Below are 22,572 nucleotides of genomic sequence, written 5' to 3' on the forward strand. Positions count from 1 at the left end.
CTAAAGACGTTCTGCAAAAAAACAAACTAGTCAAAGATCCTCTATAAAACAGGAGTCTTCAGCTGCTTCTGAAGACCTTTGGCAAAAAAAATAGTCAAAGATCCTGTATAAGACAGGAGTCTCCATGTGCTTCTAAAGACCTTATGCAAAAACTGGTCAAAGATCCTCTTTAAGACAGGAGTCTTCAGCTGCTTCTAAAGACCTTCGGCAAAAAAAGAGTCAAAGATCCTCTATAAGACAAGAGTCTTCAGCTGCTTCTGAAGACCTTCTGCAAAAAAAAGAGTCAAAGATCCTCTATAAGACAGGAGTCTCCAGGTGCTTCTAAAGACCTTATGCAAAAACTAGTCAAAGATCCTCTTTAAGACAGGAGTCTTCAGCTGCTTCTAAAGACCTTCAGCAAAAAAAGAGTCAAAGATCCTCTATAAGACAGGAGTCTTCAGCTGCTTCTGAAGACCTTCTGCAAAAAAAAGAGTCAAAGATCCTCTATAAGACAGGAGTCTTCAGCTGCTTCTAAAGACGTTCTGAAAAAAAAAAAACTAGTCAAAGATCCTCTATATGACAGGAGTCTTCAGCTGCTTCTGAAGACCTTTGGCAAAAAAAAATAGTCAAAGATCCTCTATTAGACAGGAGTCTTCAGCTGCTTCTAAAGACCTTCTGCAAAAAAAAAAACTAGTCAAAGATCCTGTATAAGCCAGGAGTCTCCAGGTGCTTCTAAAGACCTTATGCAAAAACTAGTGAAAGATCCTCTTTAAGACAGGAGTCTTCAGCTGCTTCTAAAGACCATCTGCAAAAAAAAGAGTCAAAGATCCTCTATAAGACAGGAGTCTTCAGCTGCTTCTGAAGACCTTTGGCAAAAAAAACAACTAGTCAAAGATCTTTTATTGGACAGGAGTCTTCAGCTGCTTCTAAATACCTCCTGCAAAAAAAAAATAGTTAAAGATCTTTTATAAGGCATGAGTCTTCAGCTGCTTCTAAGACCTCCTGCAAAAAAGCAAGTCAAAGATCCTTTGCGCTAATTTTAAGAGGTGCACAAATACTAGTCAACGATCCTCTATAAGACAGGAGTCTTCAGCTGCTTCTAAAGACCTTCTGCAAAAAAAAAAAAGAGTCAAAGATCCTCTATAAGACAGGAGTCTTCAGCTGCTTCTAAAGACCTTCGGCAAAAAAAAGAGTCAAAGATCCTCTATAAGACAGGAGTCTTCAGCTGCTTCTGAAGACCTTTGGCAAAAAAAAAACTAGTCAAAGATCTTTTATTGGACAGGAGTCTTCAACTGCTTCTAAAGACATTCTGCAAAAAAAAACTAGTCAAAGATTTTCTAAATGACAGGAGTCTTCAGCTGCATCTGAAGACCTTCGGCAAAATAAAGAGTCAAAGATCCTCTATAAGACAGGAGTCTTCATCTGCTTCTAAAGACCTTCTGCAAAAAGGCAAGTCAAAGATCCTTCGCGCTAATTTTAAGAGGCGCAAAAATACAAGTCAAAGATGCTCTATAAAACAGGAGAATGTAGAATTTTTTGCAGAAAGCCATTACAAAAAAATCATCTTTACAACAGAACCATTTCAGATCCTCTCCATGCCAAAAGTGCTTTTCTGGTTTTAAGGAATACTGCAAAAAAAAAGTTAGTCAAAGGATCTCTTTATGATGGGACTACTTTGCTGTTTCCTGTTTGATGTGAGGCTCAAAAATTATGTTTGCCGGAAAAAAAAAACAAAAAACAAACAAACCTCAGTCTCTGGCGTTTTTTTACCGCACTAATTAAAACCTCCATGTCAATTCGATTTGGATTAATCATGCAGTTGTACGGGCGTACAATCTTTAGCTGCACAGCTGCGGTAAACACGCTGGTGATCAGCTAAAAAAGACACTGTCATTTTGTTATTTTGCATTAAAAAAAAATCTAAAAACATGAATTGGTTTTAGTACAAAACATGCATCAATTTGGATTCACGTTGGATAAAAAAAAAGTACAAAAACCATTTCACACGAATGGAAAAAGTGCGAAAACTCTTGTGTGTCGCACTACTGTATGCTTTTATTCTGGTAGTGTGGAGATAAATAGCACATCGCTCTAATTCTAAATGTTTCCCTCACAACGGAAGAAAGTCCACCTTTTGATAGGTGGATATCTCTTTTATTGAACCCCAGGGTACATTTTGCAACATTTAGATTCCCTGCTGCATGGAAATCTGACATCCCCGCTCTGCCATTAAGTTGAAGTGTAGCCGCGAACCGACGCTGCTCTACATCCGCCTCCTGATTCTCACCGACCGGTTGATTTTTTGACCTGATGCCAGTGTTTGTTGAGCGTGCGCCCTGTTATGAAACGTGCACACCGCGGCGCCGAAGTAGGCGTGCACCATGTGACCTCAGCGCCGGTGAAAATGTTTCATTCATGAACTTGCAGGTGGGCCACTGTTTATGCCAAGGGTGTCTAAACTTTTTCCAATGAGGGCCGCACACTGAAAAATCAAAGCAAGCGGGGGCCATTTTGATATTTTTTTATTTTAAAAACCAATACAATATGTATACAAAATATACATTTAGGCCTCCATTCAGGCTTGATCCCAGGGACCCCAAAGGGTTTTGTTAAAAAAAATATAAAAAATGTGTCATTATTCAGTATTATTATTTTTATTATTATTCACGTTTTAAATCCATAGATCAACATTAGGTCTGTCTGTCAATATAACGTTTTTAAGGATTTAAGTCGTATGCTCTTTTTGTCAAAGAAAACCCTGTTTTTTCATGGAAAAAACACAAAATATGCAATATTTTCACCCAATAACATTTTTAAGTGGAATATTTGAGATTATATAATAATTGGAGCCTTAAAAAGGTCAATAACTCATAACACCATTGATTTTAATTCATTATTATTTTTTCAGCGATGACACTTAACAACAAATCACACAAAAATTATTGGGGAACCAAAAGGGTCCTACTCATTAAAGTGTTAAAAAATAAATTATATTTTTTTTTTACTGTTTACTTTAAACACAATAATCTCGAGATCAACTTCAGATCTATCCGCCAATTATAAGTTGTATTTTTGTTTATGTTTTTTGTTTGTTCGTTTTAGGCCCTTCTTTTAAAAAAAAAAAAAAAAGACAGCTCAATTTTTTATATGGCAAACACAAAATATGTAACATTTTCCCCAAAAAATATCTCAAAGTGCAATATTTAATGTGACGTAATTGGAGCGTTGAATAGGTCAATAATTCATGATTACATTGATTTTCATAATTTTTTTTTTTTTAAAGAAAGAAACAGCCTGCATGGCAGCTTTGTGTTATTAGAGTAAACATTGCAACATTTTCTTGTTACATTTCACCTGTTTGCTCTTTCATACCACTTTTTATGTATTTATTTTTTTTAATCGTATTTTAAAATGTGCCGTGGGGCCGTTAAAAAATGACCTTCGGGCCGCAAATGGCCCCCGGGCCGCACTTTGGACATCCCTGGTTTATGCCAACATTCATCGCAAACGGTCCGTTGGAAAGAGCTCGTTTGGGGGGGGGGGGTCTAATCTTGCAGGGATTTTTTAGAATGTTGTGAGTTAATCCAAATATTTTTGTTTTTAATTTTTTATATACCGTAAATTCCGGACTGTAAGCCGCTACTTCTTTCTTACGCTTCGAACCCTGCGGCTTATGAAACAGTGCAGCTAATTAGGGACCGAGTCCCTTTGGGACGGAGTACCCTATTGTATTTCTAGCGTTTTATTATTATACCGCCGCCTCTTTGAGCTGTAATTTGACCCCCTTAACATGCTCCAAAACTCACCAAATTGGACACACACATCAGGACTGGCGAAAATTGCGATCTAATCAAAAAACCAAACCCCAAAACTCAAAATTGCGCTCTAGCGCCCACTAGGAAGAAAACACAGACAAAACTGCCTGTAACTCCCAGTAGAGACATGAAACAAAAACCTTTATGTAGGTCTCACTTAGACCTATATTTCAGACACTGACAACCCCCAGCAACAGGAAGTTTGCAATTCCCCCTTCAAAACAAAAGTTGTGTAAAAACAGTCACCTTTTTTCAAACATTATCTCCTCTGAGCGCGTTTGTCGTGTCGGCTTCAATTTAGCACAGGAGAGAGATTGAACCCTTCTGATTAAAAGTTGATGAAAGAGTTTTAATTACTGCTCCGGTTTGGATTTTATGAGCCCGTCCATTGCTGCTTGCAGCTTTAATTTATGGATTGTTATTCGATAGCAGCCATAATGTTTTTTGTTCAATAGTTTTACTGAAACTCAAGCAGCGGCACTGAAAAGTTAAAAAAATAAAACAAATTACAGGGTACATGCGGACCCTAATAAAATAAAAAGTACCAATGATTGTCACACACACTAGGTATGGTGAAATTAACCTCTGCATTTGACCCATCCCCTTGTTCACCCCCTGGGAGGTGAGGGGAGCAGTGAGCAGCAGCAGTGGCCGGGCCCGGGAATCATTTTGGTGATTTAACCCCCAATTCCAATCCTTGATGCTGAGTGCCAAGCAGGGAGTTAATGGGTCCCATTTTTATAGTCTTTGGTATGACTCGGCCGGGGATTGAACTCACGACCTACCAATATCAGGGCGGACACTCTAACCACAAGGCCACTGGGTCAGCCAGTTGCCAGAAAAGATGTGTTATTGTTTGTGCAGTGACGTCATCTTTTGGACGAGTTCGCTCACTGCAGGTATTGCGGGTTGGAAATGTACTTCCTGGTTTAATGCCTTGAACCGGAAGTAAAACCGTCCATAGCGTTTCTGCTCGAGAGGATTCTTCATTTGTCACTCCAAGCAACTTTTTTAAGTTTTACAATATAACTAAAACAAATCTTACCTGCTAAACTGTCCCATGTGTGATGTCTGTAGGAGTGTTTTCATGCATGTTTATTTGTACATGCTGTCGTAATGTAATGAAACTGCCGTTGTTAGCATTTGCTAATATGCTAACACATTTACGAGTGTATGCGTTAGTATTATTTTTGTATTGTTTCAGTTTCACAAATTGCTCAGTAAACTCACCAAGACGTCACTGTGGAGTTTTTTAGTCTGTTTAGCTTCCGCAGCCAGTGGGTCCATGACAATGACTTCCGTTTTGTTTGATCAGCCCTTTTACTGCCGTGTTACAGGCACCGTTTGAAAACAATGAAGTAATTTAAATTTTGCTAAATACTTCTGCTTAAATAACTAATTTCACAACCAAATATCTGCGGCTTATAGTTCGGTGAGGCTAATATATGGAAAAAATAATATTCTAAAATTTAGTGGGTGCGGCTTTTGTAGAGAAAAATACAGTGTATACACATAATTTGTCTACTCTATTTAAATCCTTTAATTTCTACATTTTTAATATATTATATTTAATGTTTTTCTTAATAAATATGTTATATTAATATTATATTATATTATTTAATATATATTTTATATATACAATATTATGCTTGTATTGTTTATTTATTAGGTTTTATTTATTTATTTAAAAAATATATGTATCCCAGCTTTGTGTTGTAAAACAATGCACATACTGTGTAATTGTTTTTATTGTGAGGTCAAGTTTCATTTTTGGTTTTCAGAAAATTCAGAGGGTCCATAAAAAATAAGGCTGCGGGCCACAAATGGCCCCTGGGCCAGACTTGGGTCACTTTTGACCTTAGCTATCTATCTGTCCTGACACGTGTTCTTTTATAGGAAATGTCTGTCATGTTATACACAGTTGATATGTATCTGTAACTATGTGATGTAACTTTGTTCAAACAATAACTAGACTAACAAATCAAAGAAAAATGTCCCCAACTTATAAAACTATGACGACGTTCATCATTTTGGGAGTTTTTTGACACGGCTTGTTTGTGCAAAGCCAACCAAAGTGTTAGCACTCTTAGCGCTGGCTACGAGAGTGTTCTTCAGTGATTATGACATTTTTTTCCAAAGTTCTTTCACGCCATGCGCTAATGTTCTAACACGGAGCTGCTTCACCACAGACGGCTGGCGCTGACCCAAAATGCGGCATTTTTGGGCGGGAAAGAGAGTTTGTTGACGCTTTCCATTTAACGCAACTTTGGTCGCATTACAGGCTATTTAACTCCCACTTTTATATCACGCTAAATCTCCAAAGTTAACGACTTAACTTTTTTTCTACCGCAGCACCACCTGACTTGTGTTGTTTCAATCTGCTCTCAACATGTCCGAAAAGGAGTAGGAATAAGCAAAGCTTATCAAACTAGTCAAACATCCTTTTTAGACAGGAGTCTCCAGCTGCTTCTAAAGACCTTCTGCAAAAAACTAGTCAAAGATGCTCTATAAGACAGGAGTCGTTAGCTGCTTCTAAAGACCTTCTGCAAAAAAACTAGTCAAAGATGCTCTATAAGACAGGAGTCTTTAGCTGCTTCTAAAGACCTTCTGCAAAAAACTAGTCAAAGATGCTCTATAAGACAGGAGTCTTTAGCTGCTTCTAAAGACCTTCTGCAAAAAAACTAGTCAAATATCCTATGTAAGACAGGAGTCTACAGGTGCTTCTAAAGACCTTATGCAAAAAAGAGTTAAAGATCCTCTTTAACACATGGGTCTTCAGCTGCTTCTAAATACCTTCTGCAAAAACTGGTCAAAGATCTTCTCTAAGACAGGAGTCTTCAGCTGCTTCTAAAGACCTTCTGCAAAAAACTAGTCAAAGATCATCTATAACAGTGGTCCCCAACCACCGGGCCGCGGACTGGTACCGGGCCGCACAAGAAAAAAAATAATAATTAAAAAATAAGGTTTTTATTTTTGTTTTTTAAATTTTTTTAGTTAAATCAACATAAAAAAACACAATATATACATTATATATCAAAATAGATCAATACAGTCTGCAGGGATACAGTCCGTAAGCACACATGATTGTATTTCTTTATGAAAAAAAAAAAAAAAATCCCCCCCCACCCCCGGAGAGCGCGGCGAGGCCAGCCCACGGCCACCCCACCCAAGCCGGCCGCCACAGGACCACCCAGCACGGGGCCACGGGAACCACCCACCCCACCCGCAGCGACCCAAAATATGGAGATGGAACAACCAGCAACCGCCCCGCCGAGTCCCCCTCCTGAGGTAGGGGAAATAAATAAATAAAATAAATAAATAAATCATAATAATAATAATAATAATCATATTAATCAAATATATTAAAAAATAAGAATAAATAAATAATTAAATCTATTAAAAAAAAAAAAAAAAAAAAGAATTAAAAGAAGATCACAGACATGCTTACACACAAGGTCGCTACCCCAACAACTGGCCGACTCGCAGCACCTCGAATACCCTGAAGCACCAAGCTACCACAGTAGACGCAGGGACCAGACCCAGCAGGCCCCAACCAAGACGGGCACCCGGAAGGGATGGACGGTGGGACCCAGGAGCTCCAGACACGCAGTCTTCAGCTGCTTCTAAATACCTCCTGCAAAAAAAACTAGTCAAAGATCCTCTATATGACATGAAACCGTAGCTGTTTTTAATAAGCTTCAGCAAAAAAAAGCTAGTCAAAGAGAGGAGAACTTTGCTGTTTTTTAAGAACCTACTGCAAAAAAGCTAGTCAAAGATCATTTTAATGACAGAAGAACTTTGATGCGTTTAAGAACATACTGCAAACAATCCAGTCAAAGATCATCTATATGAAAGGAAACTGTTGCTGTTTTTAAGAACCTACTGCAAAAAAGCTAGTCAAAGATCCTTTATATGACAGGAGTATGTGGCTGTTTTTAAGAACCTACTGCAAAAACGCTAGTCAAAGATCCTCTAAATGACAGGAAGCAGTTGCTGCGTTTAAGAAGCTCCAGCAAAAAAAAACTAGTCAAAGATCCTCTATATAAAGAAGAACTTTTCTGTTTTTAAGAACCGACTGCAAAAAAAAAGCTAGTCAAAGATCCTCTATATGACATGAAACCGTTGCTGTTTTTAATAAGCTTCAGCAAAAAAAAGCTAGTCAAAGAGAGGAGAACTTTGCTGTTTTTTAAGAACCTACTGCAAAAAAGCTGGTCAAAGATCATTTTAATGACAGAAGAACTTTGATGTGTTTAAGACCATACTGCAAACAATCTAGTCAAAGATCCTCTATATAAAGAAGAACTTTGCTGTTTTTAAGAACCGACTGCAAAAAAAAGCTAGTCAAAGATCCTCTATATGACATGAAACCGTAGCTGTTTTTAATAAGCTTCAGCAAAAAAAAGCTAGTCAAAGAGAAGAGAACTTTGCTGTTTTTTAAGAACCTACTGCAAAAAAGCTAGTCAAAGATCATTTTAATGACAAAAGAACTTTGATGTGTTTAAGAACATACTGCAAACAATCTAGTCAAAGATCCTCTATATGACAGGAAACTGTTGCTGTTTTTAAGAACCTACTGCAAAAAAGCTAGTCAAAGATCCTTTATATGACAGGTGTATGTGGCTGTTTTTAAGAACCTACTGCAAAAACGCTAGTCAAAGATCCTCTAAATGACAGGAAACAGTTGCTACGTTTAAGAATTTCCAGCAAAAAAAGCTAGTCAAAGATCCTCTATATAAAGAAGAACTTTGCTGTTTTTAAGAACCGACTGCAAAAAAAAGCTAGTCAAAGATCCTCTATATGACATGAAACCGTTGCTGTTTTTAATAAGCTTCAGCAAAAAAAAGCTAGTCAAAGAGAGGAGAACTTTGCTGTTTTTTAAGAACCTACTGCAAAAAAGCTAGTCAAAGATCATTTTAATGACAGAAGAACTTTGATGTGTTTAAGAACATACTGCAAACAATCTAGTCAAAGATCCTCTATATGACAGGAAACTGCTGCTGTTTTTAAGAACCTACTGCAAAAAAGCTAGTCAAAGATCCTTTATACGACAGGTGTATGTGGCTGTTTTTAAGAACCTACTGCAAAAACGCTAGTCAAAGATCCTCTAAATGACAGGAAACAGTTGCTGCGTTTAAGAATTTCCAGCAAAAAAAGCTAGTCAAAGATCCTCTATATAAAGAAGAACTTTGCTGTTTTTAAGAACCGACTGCAAAAAAAAGCTAGTCAAAGATCCTCTATATGACATGAAACCGTTGCTGTTTTTAATAAGCTTCAGCAAAAAAAAGCTAGTCAAAGAGAGGAGAACTTTGCTGTTTTTTAAGAACCTACTGCAAAAAAGCTAGTCAAAGATCATTTTAATGACAGAAGAACTTTGATGTGTTTAAGAACATACTGCAAACAATCTAGTCAAAGATCCTCTATATGACAGGAAACTGTTGCTGTTTTTAAGAACCTACTGCAAAAAAGCTAGTCAAAGATCATTTTAATGACAAAAGAACTTTGATGTGTTTAAGAACATACTGCAAACAATCTAGTCAAAGATCCTCTATATGACAGGAAACTGTTGCTGTTTTTAAGAACCTACTGCAAAAAAGCTAGTCAAAGATCCTTTATATGACAGGTGTATGTGGCTGTTTTTAAGAACCTACTGCAAAAACGCTAGTCAAAGATCCTCTAAATGACCGGAAACAGTTGCTGCGTTTAAGAATTTCCAGCAAAAAAAGCTAGTCAAAGATCCTCTATATAAAGAAGAACTTTGCTGTTTTTAAGAACCGACTGCAAAAAAAAACTAGTCAAAGATCATCTATATGACATGAAACCGTTGCTGTTTTTAATAAGCTTCAGCAAAAAAAAGCTAGTCAAAGAGAGGAGAACTTTGCTGTTTTTTAAGAACCTACTGCAAAAAAGCTAGTCAAAGATCATTTTAATGACAGAAGAACTTTGATGTGTTTAAGAACATACTGCAAACAATCTAGTCAAAAATCCTCTATATGACAGGAAACTGTTGCTGTTTTTAAGAACCTACTGCAAAAAAGCTAGTCAAAGATCCTTTATATGACAGGTGTGTGTGTGGCTGTTTTTAAGAACCTACTGCAAAAACGCTAGTCAAAGATCCTCTAAATGACAGGAAACAGTTGCTGCGTTTAAGAAGCTCCAGCAAAAAAAGCTAGTCAAAGATCCTCTATATAAAGAAGAACTTTGCTGTTTTTAAGAACCGACTGCAAAAAAAGCTAGTCAAAGATCCTCTATATGACATGAAACCGTTGCTGTTTTTAATAAGCTTCAGCAAAAAAAAGGTAGTCAAAGAGAGGAGAACTTTGCTGTTTTTTAAGAACCTACTGCAAAAAAGCTAGTCAAAGATCATTTTAATGACAGCAGAACTTTGATTTGTTTAAGAACATACTGCAAACAATCTAGTCAAAGATCCTCTATATGACAGGAAACTGTTGCTGTTTTTAAGAACCTACTGCAAAAAAGCTAGTCAAAGATCCTTTATATGACAGGTGTATGTGGCTGTTTTTAAGAACCTACTGCAAAAACGCTAGTCAAAGATCCTCTAAATGACAGGAAACAGTTGCTGCGTTTAAGAAGCTCCAGCAAAAAAAGCTAGTCAAAGATCCTCTATATAAAGAAGAACTTTGCTGTTTTTAAGAACCGACTGCAAAAAAAAAGCTAGTCAAAGATCATCTATATGACATGAAACCGTTGCTGTTTTTAATAAGCTTCAGCAAAAAAAAGCTAGTCAAAGAGAGGAGAACTTTGCTGTTTTTTAAGAACCTACTTCAAAAAAGCTAGTCAAAGATCATTTTAATGACAGAAGAACTTTGATGTGTTTAAGACCATACTGCAAACAATCTAGTCAAAGATCCTCTATATAAATAAGAACTTTGCTGTTTTTAAGAACCGACTGCAAAAAAAGCTATTCAAAGATCCTCTATATGACATGAAACCGTAGCTGTTTTTAATAAGCTTCAGCAAAAAAAAGCTAGTCAAAGAGAGGAGAACTTTGCTGTTTTTTAAGAACCTACTGCAAAAAAGCTAGTCAAAGATCATTTTAATGACTGAAGAACTTTGATGTGTTTAAGAACATACTGCAAACAATCTAGTCAAAGATCCTCTATATGACAGGAAACTGTTGCTGTTTTTAAGAACCTACTGCAAAAAAGCTAGTCAAAGATCCTTTATATGACAGGTGTATGTGGCTGTTTTTAAGAACCTACTGCAAAAACGCTAGTCAAAGATCCTCTAAATGACAGGAAACAGTTGCTGCGTTTAAGAAGCTCCAACAAAAAAAGCTAGTCAAAGATCCTCTATATGACAGAAGTTTATGAAGCAGGGTTGCCATAGCAATGTTAAGGATGTTTGTCCCCCCCCCCCCCCCCCCCACCCCAAGCTAGCCAGTGATTTGTGCTGCAAAGTATTCGTAATACAATCATTGCACATTAGTGCTAAAAGCTAACAGCTTGCAGTGTAGCTTGACTTTTGGCAGTCTTTTCTTCAAACGTAACTTTCAGTTTGACCTACTTAAGGCAGGGTGACAAAACACGATAACAACAAACCACTTCCTCCCCGCAGCGCTGTCAATACCAAAAAAAATAAAAAATAAAGATTGCGCGGCTCAGAACTCGCCTTGTTTTGCATTCTGCGACACAAAGCCGAGAGAGGGGAAACAGGCGCCGATCTCTGGGAGCAAAATGTGTGTTTGCCAAAGATGCCTTTCTCCATAATCCCGGCTGCAGAACCCCAAACAAGAAGCCAAGGTCAGGCTTCCAAAAGATGCGGAAGCCACGATTCTATCACGTAGAGGATTTTCATACGCTTACACTCTTTGTTTCAGCAAACAAAGTCACACAGAAAAGATTGTTTGGTAGCAAGAAAACAGGCAGCATGTATTGTTGTTCTTATTCATGAGCATCTGTCCCAACACTTGACCTCAATAAATACATCATATCTTAAATATAAACACTAAAGAATACATTTACACTAGTCAAAGAGTCATCTTAGTCATCTATATGACAAGAGTATTCAGCTGCTTCTAAAGAGCTTCTGCAAAAAAGCTAGTCAAAGATCCTCTATGGCAGGAGTCTTCGGCTGCTTGTAAAGACCTTCTGCAAAAAAAACAGTCAAATATCTTCTAAATGGCAGGAGTCTTCAGCGGCTTCCAAAGACCTTCTGCACAAAAACTGGCAAACAATCATCTATAAGACATGAGTCTTCAGCTGCTTCTAAAGACCTTCTGCAAAAAAAAAAAAAAAATGTCAAAGATCCTCTATATGGCAGGAGTCTTCAGCTGTAAGACCTTCTGCAAAAAAGCTAGTCAAAGATCCTGTATAAGACAGGAGTCTTCAGCTGCTTCCAAAGACCTTCTGCAAAAAAGCTAGTCAAAGATCCTCTATGGCAGGAGTCTTCGGCTGCTTGTAAAGACCTTCTGCAAAAAAACAACTCAAATATCTTCTAAATGGCAGGAGTCTTCAGCTGCTTCTAAAGACCTTCTGCAAAAAAATAATGTCAAAGATACTCTATATGGCAGGAGTCTTCAGCTGTAAGACCTTCTGCAAAAAACTAGCCAAAGATCCTGTATAAGACAGGAGTCTTCAGCTGCTTCCAAAGACCTTCTGCAAAAAAGCTAGTCAAAGATCCTCTATGGCAGGAGTCTTCGGCTGCTTGTAAAGACCTTCTGCAAAAAAAACTAGTCAAATATCTTCTAAATGGCAGGAGTCTTCAGCTGCTTCTAAAGACCTTCTGCAAAAAATAATGTCAAATATACTCTATATGGCAGGAGTCTTCAGCTGTAAGACCTTCTGCAAAAAACTAGTCAAAGATCCTGTATAAGAGAGGTGTCTTCAGCTGTTTCCAAAGACCTTCTTCAAAAAATCTATCCTTTGTAAGACAGGAGTCTTCAGCTGCTTCTAAAGACCTTCTGCAAAAAAAAAAAAAAAATAGTCAAAGATCCTCTATATGCAGGAGTCATCAGTTACTTCCAAAGACCTTCTGCAAAGAACTAGTCAAAGATCCTGTATAAGACAGGAGTGTTCAGCTGCTTCCAAAGACCTTCTTCATAAAATGTAGTCAAAGATCCTCTGTAAGACAGGAGTCTTCAGCTGCTTCCAAAGACCTTCTGCAAAAAAATCTAGTCAAAGATGCTCTATAAGACAGGAGTCTTCAGCTGCTTATAAAGACCTTCTGCAAAAAAGCTAGTCAAAGATCCTCTATGACAGGAGTCTTCAGCTGCTTGTAAAGACCGTCTGCACAAAAACTAGTAAACAATCCTCTATAAGACATGAGTCTTCAGTTGCTTCCAAAGACCTTCTGCAAAAAACTAGTCAAAGATCCTGTATAAGACAGGAGTCTTCAGCTGCTTCCAAAGACCTTCTTCATAAAATTTAGTCAAAGATCCTCTGTAAGACAGGAGTCTTCAGCTGCTTCTAAAGACATTCTGCAAAAAAAAATCTAATCAAAGATCATCTATAAGACAGGAGTCTTCTGCTGCTTCTAAAGACCTTCTGCAAAAAAAGCTAGTCAAAGATGCTCTATAAGACAGGACTCTTCATCTGCTTCTAAAGACCTTCTGCAAAAAAACTAGTCAAAGATCCTCTATGACAGGAGTCTTCAGCTGCTTGTAAAGACCTTATGCAAAAAAACTAGTCAAAGATCTTCTAAATGGCAGGAGTCTTCAGCGGCTTCCAAAGACCTTCTGCACAAAAACTAGTAAACAATCCTCTATAACACAGGAGTCTTCAACTGCTTCTAAAGACCTTCTGCAAAAAAGCTACTCAAAGATCCTCTATAAAATAGGAGTCTTCAGCTGCTTCCAAAGACCTTCCGAAAAAAACTAGTCACAGATCCTCTACAAGACCGGAGTCTTCAGCTACTTCCAAAGACCTTCTTCAAAAAATCTAGTCAAAGATCCTCTATAAGACTGGAGTCGTCAGCTGCTTCTAAAGACATTTTGCAAAAAACTAGTTAAAGATCCTCTATATCCCCATAGCTCCCACTATATACGCCCTCTAGATCACTAAGATCTTCTGAGACCAATCTGTTAGCGGTTCCAAGAGTAAACTCAAATCAAGGGAGATCATCATTCAGTCACTATGCAACACATAGCTGGAATAAACTTCCTGAAGATGTCAGACTCTCCCCAACTCTCACTACTTTTAAAACTAGACTGAAGACTTTTATGTTCACCTTAGCTTTCAGCTAAATCTTTTAATCTTTTAACTTTTAACGTCTGCACTGTTTTTATTTTTATTGTCTGCATTTTAATTTTGCTTTTATTTTCTTTCATTTCACTTTGTTGTCTGTGAAGCACTTTGAGTCTGCCTTGTGTATGAAAAGCGCTATACAAATAAAGTTGCCTTGCCTTGCCTTGCCTATAAGACAGGAGTCTTCTGCTGCTTCCAAAGACCTTCTGCAAAAAAGCTAGTCAAAGATCCTCTATGGCAGGAGTCTTCGGCTGCTTGTAAAGACCTTCTGCAAAAAAACTAGTCAAATATCTTCTAAATGGCAGGAGTCTTCAGCTGCTTCTAAAGACCTTCTGCAAAAAATAATGTCAAAGATACTCTATATGGCAGGAGTCTTCAGCTGTAAGACCTTCTGCAAAAAACTAGTCAAAGATCCTGTATAAGAGAGGTGTCTTCAGCTGTTTCCAAAGACCTTCTTCAAAAAATCTATCCTTTGTAAGACAGGAGTCTTCAGCTGCTTCTAAAGACCTTCTGCAAAAAAAAAAAAATAGTCAAAGATCCTCTATATGCAGGAGTCATCAGTTGCTTCCAAAGACCTTCTGCAAAAAACTAGTCAAAGATCCTGATAAGACAGGAGTGTTCAGCTGCTTCCAAAGACCTTCTTCATAAAATGTAGTCAAAGATCCTCTGTAAGACAGGAGTCTTCAGCTTCTTCCAAAGACCTTCTGCAAAAAAGCTAGTCAAAGATCCTCTATGGCAGGAGTCTTCGGCTGCTTGTAAAGACCTTCTGCAAAAAAAAACAGTCAAATATCTTCTAAATGGCAGGAGTCTTCAGCGGCTTCCAAAGACCTTCTGCACAAAAAGTAGCAAACAATCCTCTATAAGACAGGAGTCTTCAGCTGCTTCTAAAGACCTTCTGCAAAAAAAAAAAAAACGTCAAAGATCCTCTATATGGCAGGAGTCTTCAGCTGTAAGACCTTCTGCAAAAAACTAGTCAAATATCCTGTGTAAGACAAGAGTCTTCAGCTGCTTCCAAAGACCTTCTGCACAAAAAGTAGCAAACAATCCTCTATAAGACATGAGTCTTCAGCTGCTTCTAAAGACCTTCTGCAAAAAAAAAAAATGTCAAAGATCCTCTATATGGCAGGAGTCTTCAGCTGTAAGACCTTCTGCAAAAAACTAGTCAAAGATCCTCTATATGCAGGAGTCTTCAGCTGCTTCCAAAGACCTTCTGCAAAAAAGCTAGTCAAAGATCCTCTATGGCAGGAGTCTTCGGCTGCTTGTAAAGACCTTCTGCAAAAAAACTAGTCAAATATCTTCTAAATGGCAGGAGTCTTCAGCTGCTTCTAAAGACCTTCTGCAAAAAATAATGTCAAAGATACTCTATATGGCAGGAGTCTTCAGCTGTAAGACCTTCTGCAAAAAACTAGTCAAAGATCATGTATAAGACAGGTGTCTTCAGCTGCTTCCAAAGACCTTCTTCAAAAAATCTATCCTTTGTAAGACAGGAGTCTTCAGCTGCTTCTAAACACCTTCTGCAAAAAAAAAAAAATAGTCAAAGATCCTCTATATGCAGGAGTCATCAGTTGCTTCCAAAGACCTTCTGCAAAAAACTAGTCAAAGATCATGTATAAGACAGGAGTGTTCAGCTGCTTCCAAAGACCTTCTTCATAAAATGTAGTCAAAGATCCTCTGTAAGACAGGAGTCTTCAGCTGCTTCCAAAGACCTTCTGCAAAAAAATCTAGTCAAAGATGCTCTATTAGACAGGAGTCTTCAGCTGCTTATAAAGACCTTCTGCAAAAAAGCTAGTCAAAGATCCTCTATGACAGGAGTCTTCAGCTGCTTTTAAAGACCGTCTGCACAAAAACTAGTAAACAATCCTCTATAAGACATGAGTCTTCAGCTGCTTCTAAAGACCTTCTGCAAAAAAAAAAATAGTCAAAGATCCTCTATATGCAGGAGTCATCAGTTGCTTCCAAAGACCTTCTGCAAAAAACTAGTCAAAGATCCTGTATAAGACAGGAGTCTTCAGCTGCTTCCAAAGACCTTCTTCATAACATTTAGTCAAAGATCCTCTGTAAGACAGGAGTCTTCAGCTGCTTCTAAAGACATTCTGCAAAAAAAAATCTAATCAAAGATCATCTATAAGACAGGAGTCTTCAGCTGCTTCTAAAGACCTTCTGCAAAAAAAAGCTAGTCAAAGATGCTCTATAAGACATGACTCTTCATCTGCTTCTAAAGACCGTCTGCAAAAAAGCTAGTCAAAGATCCTCTATGACAGGAGTCTTCAGCTGCTTGTAAAGACCTTATGCAAAAAAAATAGTCAAAGATCTTCTAAATGGCAGGAGTCTTCAGCGGCTTCCAAAGACCTTCTGCACAAAAACTAGTAAACAATCCTCTATAACACAGGAGTCTTCAACTGCTTCTAAAGACCTTCTGCAAAAAAGCTACTCAAAGATCCTCTATAAAATAGGAGTCTTCAGCTGCTTCCAAAGACCTTCCGAAAACAACTAGTCACAGATCCTCTACAAGACAGGAGTCTTCAGCTACTTCCAAAGACCTTCTTCAAAAAATCTAGTCAACGATCCTCTATAAGACTGGAGTCGTCAGCTGCTTCTAAAGACATTTTGCAAAAAACTAGTTAAAGATCCTCTATAAGACAGGAGTCTTCTGCTGCTTCCAAAGACCTTCTGCAAAAAAGCTAGTCAAAGATCCTCTATGGCAGGAGTCTTCGGCTGCTTGTAAAGACCTTCTGCAAAAAAACTAGTCAAATATCTTCTAAATGGCAGGAGTCTTCAGCTGCTTCTAAAGACCTTCTGCAAAAAATAATGTCAAAGATACTCTATATGGCAGGAGTCTTCAGCTGTAAGACCTTCTGCAAAAAACTAGTCAAAGATCATGTATAAGACAGGAGTCTTCAGCTACTTCCAAAGACCTTCTTCAAAAAATCTAGTCAAAGATCCTCTATAAGACTGGAGTCGTCAGCTGCTTCTAAAGACATTTTGCAAAAAACTAGTTAAAGATCCTCTATAAGACAAGAGTATTCAGCTGCTTCCAAAGACCTTCTGCAAAAGCTAGTCAAAGATCCTCTTTATGACAGGAAACGTTACTGTTCTTTAGAAGCTCCAGGAAAAAAAAAAAATGGTCAAAGATCCTTAATATAACAGAAGAACTTTGATGTTTTTAAGAACTTACTGCAAACAATCTAGTCAAAGATCCTCTATATGACAGGAAACTGTTGCTGTTTTTAAGAACCTACTGCAAACAAAAGCTATTTCTAGATCCTCTGTATAACAGGAGACCATTGCTGTTTTTAAGAACCTACTGCAAAAAAAAGCTAGTCAAATATATTCTACATGACAGGAAACCGTTGCTGTTTTTAAGAACCTACTGCAGAAAAGCTAGTCAAAGATCCTCTAAATGACCGAATAACTTTCCTGTTTTTAAGAAGCTGCAGCAAAAAAAAGCTATTCATAGATCCTCTGTATGACAGGAGACCAATGCTATTTTTATGAAAGTTAGTCCAAGATCATGTAACTGACAAGAGTACTCTGCTATTTTAAAGAGTTGCTATCGGACAAGATTGCTCGGATGCTTTCAGGAACGTCGGGACGTTGTGAAGTGAACCTTGTCTGGATGTGTGGACTTGGGAAGTACATCTACATGTAACCTAAATACTTTGGGAGAACATGGGTTGCCATAGAAACAGGCATTCGCATACACAAATGTGTTTATGACTAATGTTAACGTCTCATTTCTTACAATTATTGTGTGTGTGTGTGTGTGTGTGTGTGTGTGTGTGTGTGTGTGTGTGTGTGCGTGTGTGTGTGTGTGTGTGTGTTCTTGTATACCTACCCTTCTTGATCATCAACAAGGAAAAGTACCTTCCATATGAGGACCAGTGAACAAGTTAGGACATAAATCATGGTCCCGATACGGAAAACCATTGCATCTGATAGAGAATGTCTCATTTGCACCCCTGGTGGTGAAATCTATCAAAACTAGGGTGGTCCCAAAAAGGAGGGATTTTTCAAATTGACTATGTGTCGGTTTTAAAAGTGCTCCCCCTCTGGTCAACATATAAAATAACAAGTGTGTTTAAGAAATTGAAATGCCATTTGGCCAAAATCAATAAAAAAAATAAAATAAATATGTATATAGAGACATATTGTAATATCTTGAAGTAAATAATGACGATTAAAAAACAATTACAAACCAAAAAATAGATTTTTTTTTTTACTAAAATCAGTATTTTTCCCACGTGTCGATTTTTTTCTTATAAAATTGGGAACAGTTTCTCATATTCCTTCTGTTTCTGTAATATTGCAATATTTCCTCGTAAAAATATTATCTTTTAATGTAAATGTATTACTTTTTTAATGCAAAATGGTGACATTAGTCATGTAAAATTCTGACTTGTATCACAATATTGCCAATTTTTGTGTTGTTCTTGTAAAATAGTGACATTTTTGGAGTGAAATTATTACTTTTGTCATCATTTTGCCAAGTAAAATTCCGATTATTATTACAATATAGCCAACATTTTTAAATTTTCTTATAAAATTGTGACTTTTGTCCAATAAAATTACTAAACTTTTCGTAAAATTGCCAGAACTTTAAGCTTTTCTTGTAAAATTGCGACTGTTGTTGAGTAAAATTCCAACTTTTATCATAACATTGCACAAATGTTCAGTTTTTCTTGTAAAATTTTGACTTGCGTTGAGTAAAATTACGACTTTTATTATAGTCCTGCCAAAATTGTAAGTTTTTCTTGTGAAATTGTGACCTTTTTCTCGTGAAATTCCAACTCATTTTTCACAACAAGCTTTTTTATATTTGCATAGTATGTATATATTATTAATGTTGTAAATACACATCTTTATGTAAATAGAAAGGGTGGTCCTAAAGAGGTAGGCATTTTTCGGAGGTAACACATGCAAGAATGTGTGTGTGTGTGGTGTGTGTGTGTGTGTGTGTGTGTGTGTGTGTGTGTGTGTGTGTGTGTGTGTGTGTGTGTGTGTGTGTGTGTGTGTGTGTGTGTGTGTGTGTGTGTGTCTGTCCTCTTTGTTGTGAGTGCTATTAAAATGTCCCAGTGAATTCTTCTCCAGGGTTTACGAGAAAATAGATATTTAACACTCATTCATCTTCAAATTGAAAGGTCCTCCTGCAAGGATCTCTGCCTGCAATAATAACAACAAAAATAACGGACACAAAACTGCTTTCCCAATGAATGAAAAGTCTTAATAGGCGGCCCGAGTGCTGCCCGGAAACTAGGAATGAGAGGAGTGGAGCTATCAAATAGGTTGGAGTTTTGAAGTCGCCGGTATAGGATTTATTTTGGCAACAGATGTATTTTTTTTTTTTTAAACTTCCACTTGTAAAAGGTTTATTATTTTCGTTTTTAGAGTGGAGGGGATGCTGTGCTTTTAAAACAATTGCCGAGCATCAGCAGCATGAAGGTCAGGGGGTGCGAGATGAGTGCACATGGCACAGTAATAATCCGCAGATGCTTAGACAAACATGCACCGGTGAGGAAAGATACCGTCAAAAAATGGTTAAGTTGATTTTATTCCGGGGAAGTGACTTTTTAATGATGTTCTAAGTGTAACTTTTCATGATCAGCACACATGGGACAATATATCATCTCCCTCACTTTGGGGAAATAAAAATAAGTCCTCCAATGCTCACAAGGACAAGAGAGCACCTCTGCCCCCCCTCCCCCCAGCTTGATGAGCCCGCCCCCTTAGGTACGCCCCCGCCACTTTGTAAAATGTCAGGCTTTGCTGCACGTCTCAAAAAGAAACATCGCTGCCAACTTCGCTACAGTGCGTTAAAGACAGATGCGGGTAGAGCAGCCAAATGTGCACTTAGGTAAGAGTGCTGTTACTTTTGGGTGACCAAAGTGCGGCCCGGGGGGCCATTTATATATGTGTATATATATATATATATATATATATATATATATATATATATATATATATATATATATATATATATATATATATATATATATATATATATATGTATATGTATATGTATTTATGCATTTATTTATATATATATATATATATATATATATATATATATATATATATATATATATATATATATATATATTGCCAAAAGTATTTATATATTTATGTATTTATATATGTATATATATATATATATATATATATATATATATATATATATATATATATATATATATATATATATATATATATATATATATATATATATATATATATATAAATATAAATAAATGCATAAATATATATATATATATATATATATATATATATATATATATATATATATATATATAAATATAAATAAATGCATAAATATAAATATATATATATATATATATATATAAATAAATATAAATAAATGCTTAAATACATATATATATTGCCAAAAGTATTTATATATATATATATATATATATATATATATATATATATATATATATATATATATATATATATATATATATATATATATATATATATATATATATATATATATATATAGGCCACCCATCCAAATGATCAGAATCAGGTGTCCTAATCAATCAAGCAGGCACTTCTAACTTCTTCAGATGAGAGTGGAGGTTTTAAAAAACGTGTGCTGAGTTGGGCACATTCCAAGCGTACTGTTTGGAGGAAGTAGGCAGGAAGGAAAATGTTTTTTCATAATTATCTCCGCATTGCCTCCACGCTTTGATTTCAAGTTTTCGGGACGTATGCAGATTCCAAATTCACAACAGCAAGTACCGTTAGGTAAGAAAAGTTGGTATTGCATTATAGGACCCCCTTAAAGCTTTATACAAGAAGTAGAAGTGCCGTTCCTTCTTCTAGTCTTCCATAGCGTTTCCACTCGTATAGAATCGTCATTCATCACTCCAAGCAACGTTTGTAAGTTTTACAATATAACTAAAACAATTCATACTTACTAAATCGTCCCATGCCTGATGTCTGGGCGAGGGTTTCCATGCATATTTGTACATGCTATCATAATATAAACCAACGAGCACCTTTAACATTCGCTAATATGCTAACACGTTCACGAATGTCCGTGTTGGTACTATTAACTTACAATGGCATTTTTTTTGTGTTGTTTCAGTTTCGTAAATTCACCGAGACGTCACCGTGGAGTTATTGAGTCTGTTTAGCTGATTGCAGCACTCGCTTCCGCAGCCATGACGATGACTTATGTTTTGTTTGATCCACCGTTTTACTGCTGTGTTACAGACACACGGAAACAATTAGGGTATGTAAATAAACATGTACAACATATTTCTGTGTAATTAACACATTTCACAACGTACATATCTGCGCTTAATAGTCTGGTGCGGCTAATATATGGAAATATTCAATTACATCTTGTGGGTGCGGCTTATATACCTGTGCGCTGTATAGTCCGGAAAATACGGTAGTTGAAAAATACTGTAATATAGGACCTTTCATGTGGCAAACAAGACTCCAGTCAGGGACCACTTGTCCGACATTTTGTCGGTCGTTTTTTTGCAAAGCTCCCCTCCCTTGTGCTCGGCTTGTTCTCCCGGTGTGCAGTATTTCCGTGACTCCCCGACAAAGAGTCCGTGCTTCCTGCCATGTTGCTAAACTGGTGCACGTGTTTGTTTATTGCGTTTTCTTGTCTCGCAGCCGCGGCCCTCCTAACTAATGCATTTCTTAGACGACAACTTTTAATTTAGGGCCTTGCTCCTCAAATTGCCTTTTGGCAGGCTGCATGTTGACGAGAATGTGTTTTCCGTGTTCTGTAAATGCTTTATGGAATACGACTAACTAGCATAATTGAATCTCAATTTACAAACATTACCGATGTGGGCCATGCAGACAGAGTGGCTGCCGACAAATATTCAGCAGCGGTTCAGAATTCATTGTTACCTTTTTTTCCCCTCAAATGAGATTTCCATTAAGTGAGTCAGTTTCTGATGAGGTTTCATTTACTATGAAATATTAATGTGATGAGTCGATACTACTGTGTCAATTTGCATATGAGTCTACCCAAGGGTTCATTCCTGTGTCCCACCTGCTTATGTTTTCAATATTTTCCCTACCTATCAATCTGTCCTTTCATCCAACCATTAACAAACATCGACGTTCCCTTGACAAGACTCTGCAGCATTGCGTGGACATAGGGGGTGGTACCTCTGCATTGGCAGACCGGGGTGGTGGTTCCTCTATTTAAAAAGGAGAACCAGAGGGTGTGTTCCCACTATCATGGGATCACACTCCTCAGCCTTCCAGGTAAAGTCTATTCAGGTGTACTGGAGAAGAGGCTACCTCGGATAGTCGAACCTCCGATTCAGGAAGAGCAGTGTGGTTTTTGTCCTGGTCGGGGAACTGTGGACCAACTTTATACTCTAGGCAGGATCCTTGAGGGTGCATGGGTGTTTGCCCAACCAGTCTACATTTGTTTTGTGGACTCGGGGAAAGCTTTCGACCATGTCCCTCGGGAGGTCCTGTGGAGAGTGCTCAGAGAGTATGGGGTATCAAACGGTCTGATTGTGGCGGTCCACTCCCTGGATGATCAGTCAGAGCTTGGTCTGCATTGCTGGCAGTAAGTC

General features: G+C 37.3%; 1 protein-coding gene and 1 long non-coding RNA gene across 2 annotated transcripts in view; both read left to right on the forward strand.

Annotated features, from left to right (window-relative positions):
* The window catches only part of lingo1a (leucine rich repeat and Ig domain containing 1a), a 341,266-nt gene that overhangs the window by 146,853 nt on the left and 171,841 nt on the right, over nucleotides 1–22,572 (forward strand). The window lies entirely within an intron of this gene.
* LOC133646870 (uncharacterized) lies at nucleotides 4,329–14,916 on the forward strand. Its single transcript, XR_009825365.1, has 2 exons — nucleotides 4,329–14,423; nucleotides 14,610–14,916. It is a non-coding gene; the product is annotated as an uncharacterized LOC133646870 (long non-coding RNA).

Source organism: Entelurus aequoreus, linkage group LG03, assembly GCF_033978785.1.
Source record: "Entelurus aequoreus isolate RoL-2023_Sb linkage group LG03, RoL_Eaeq_v1.1, whole genome shotgun sequence".
Classification (NCBI taxonomy): Eukaryota; Metazoa; Chordata; class Actinopteri; order Syngnathiformes; family Syngnathidae; genus Entelurus; species Entelurus aequoreus.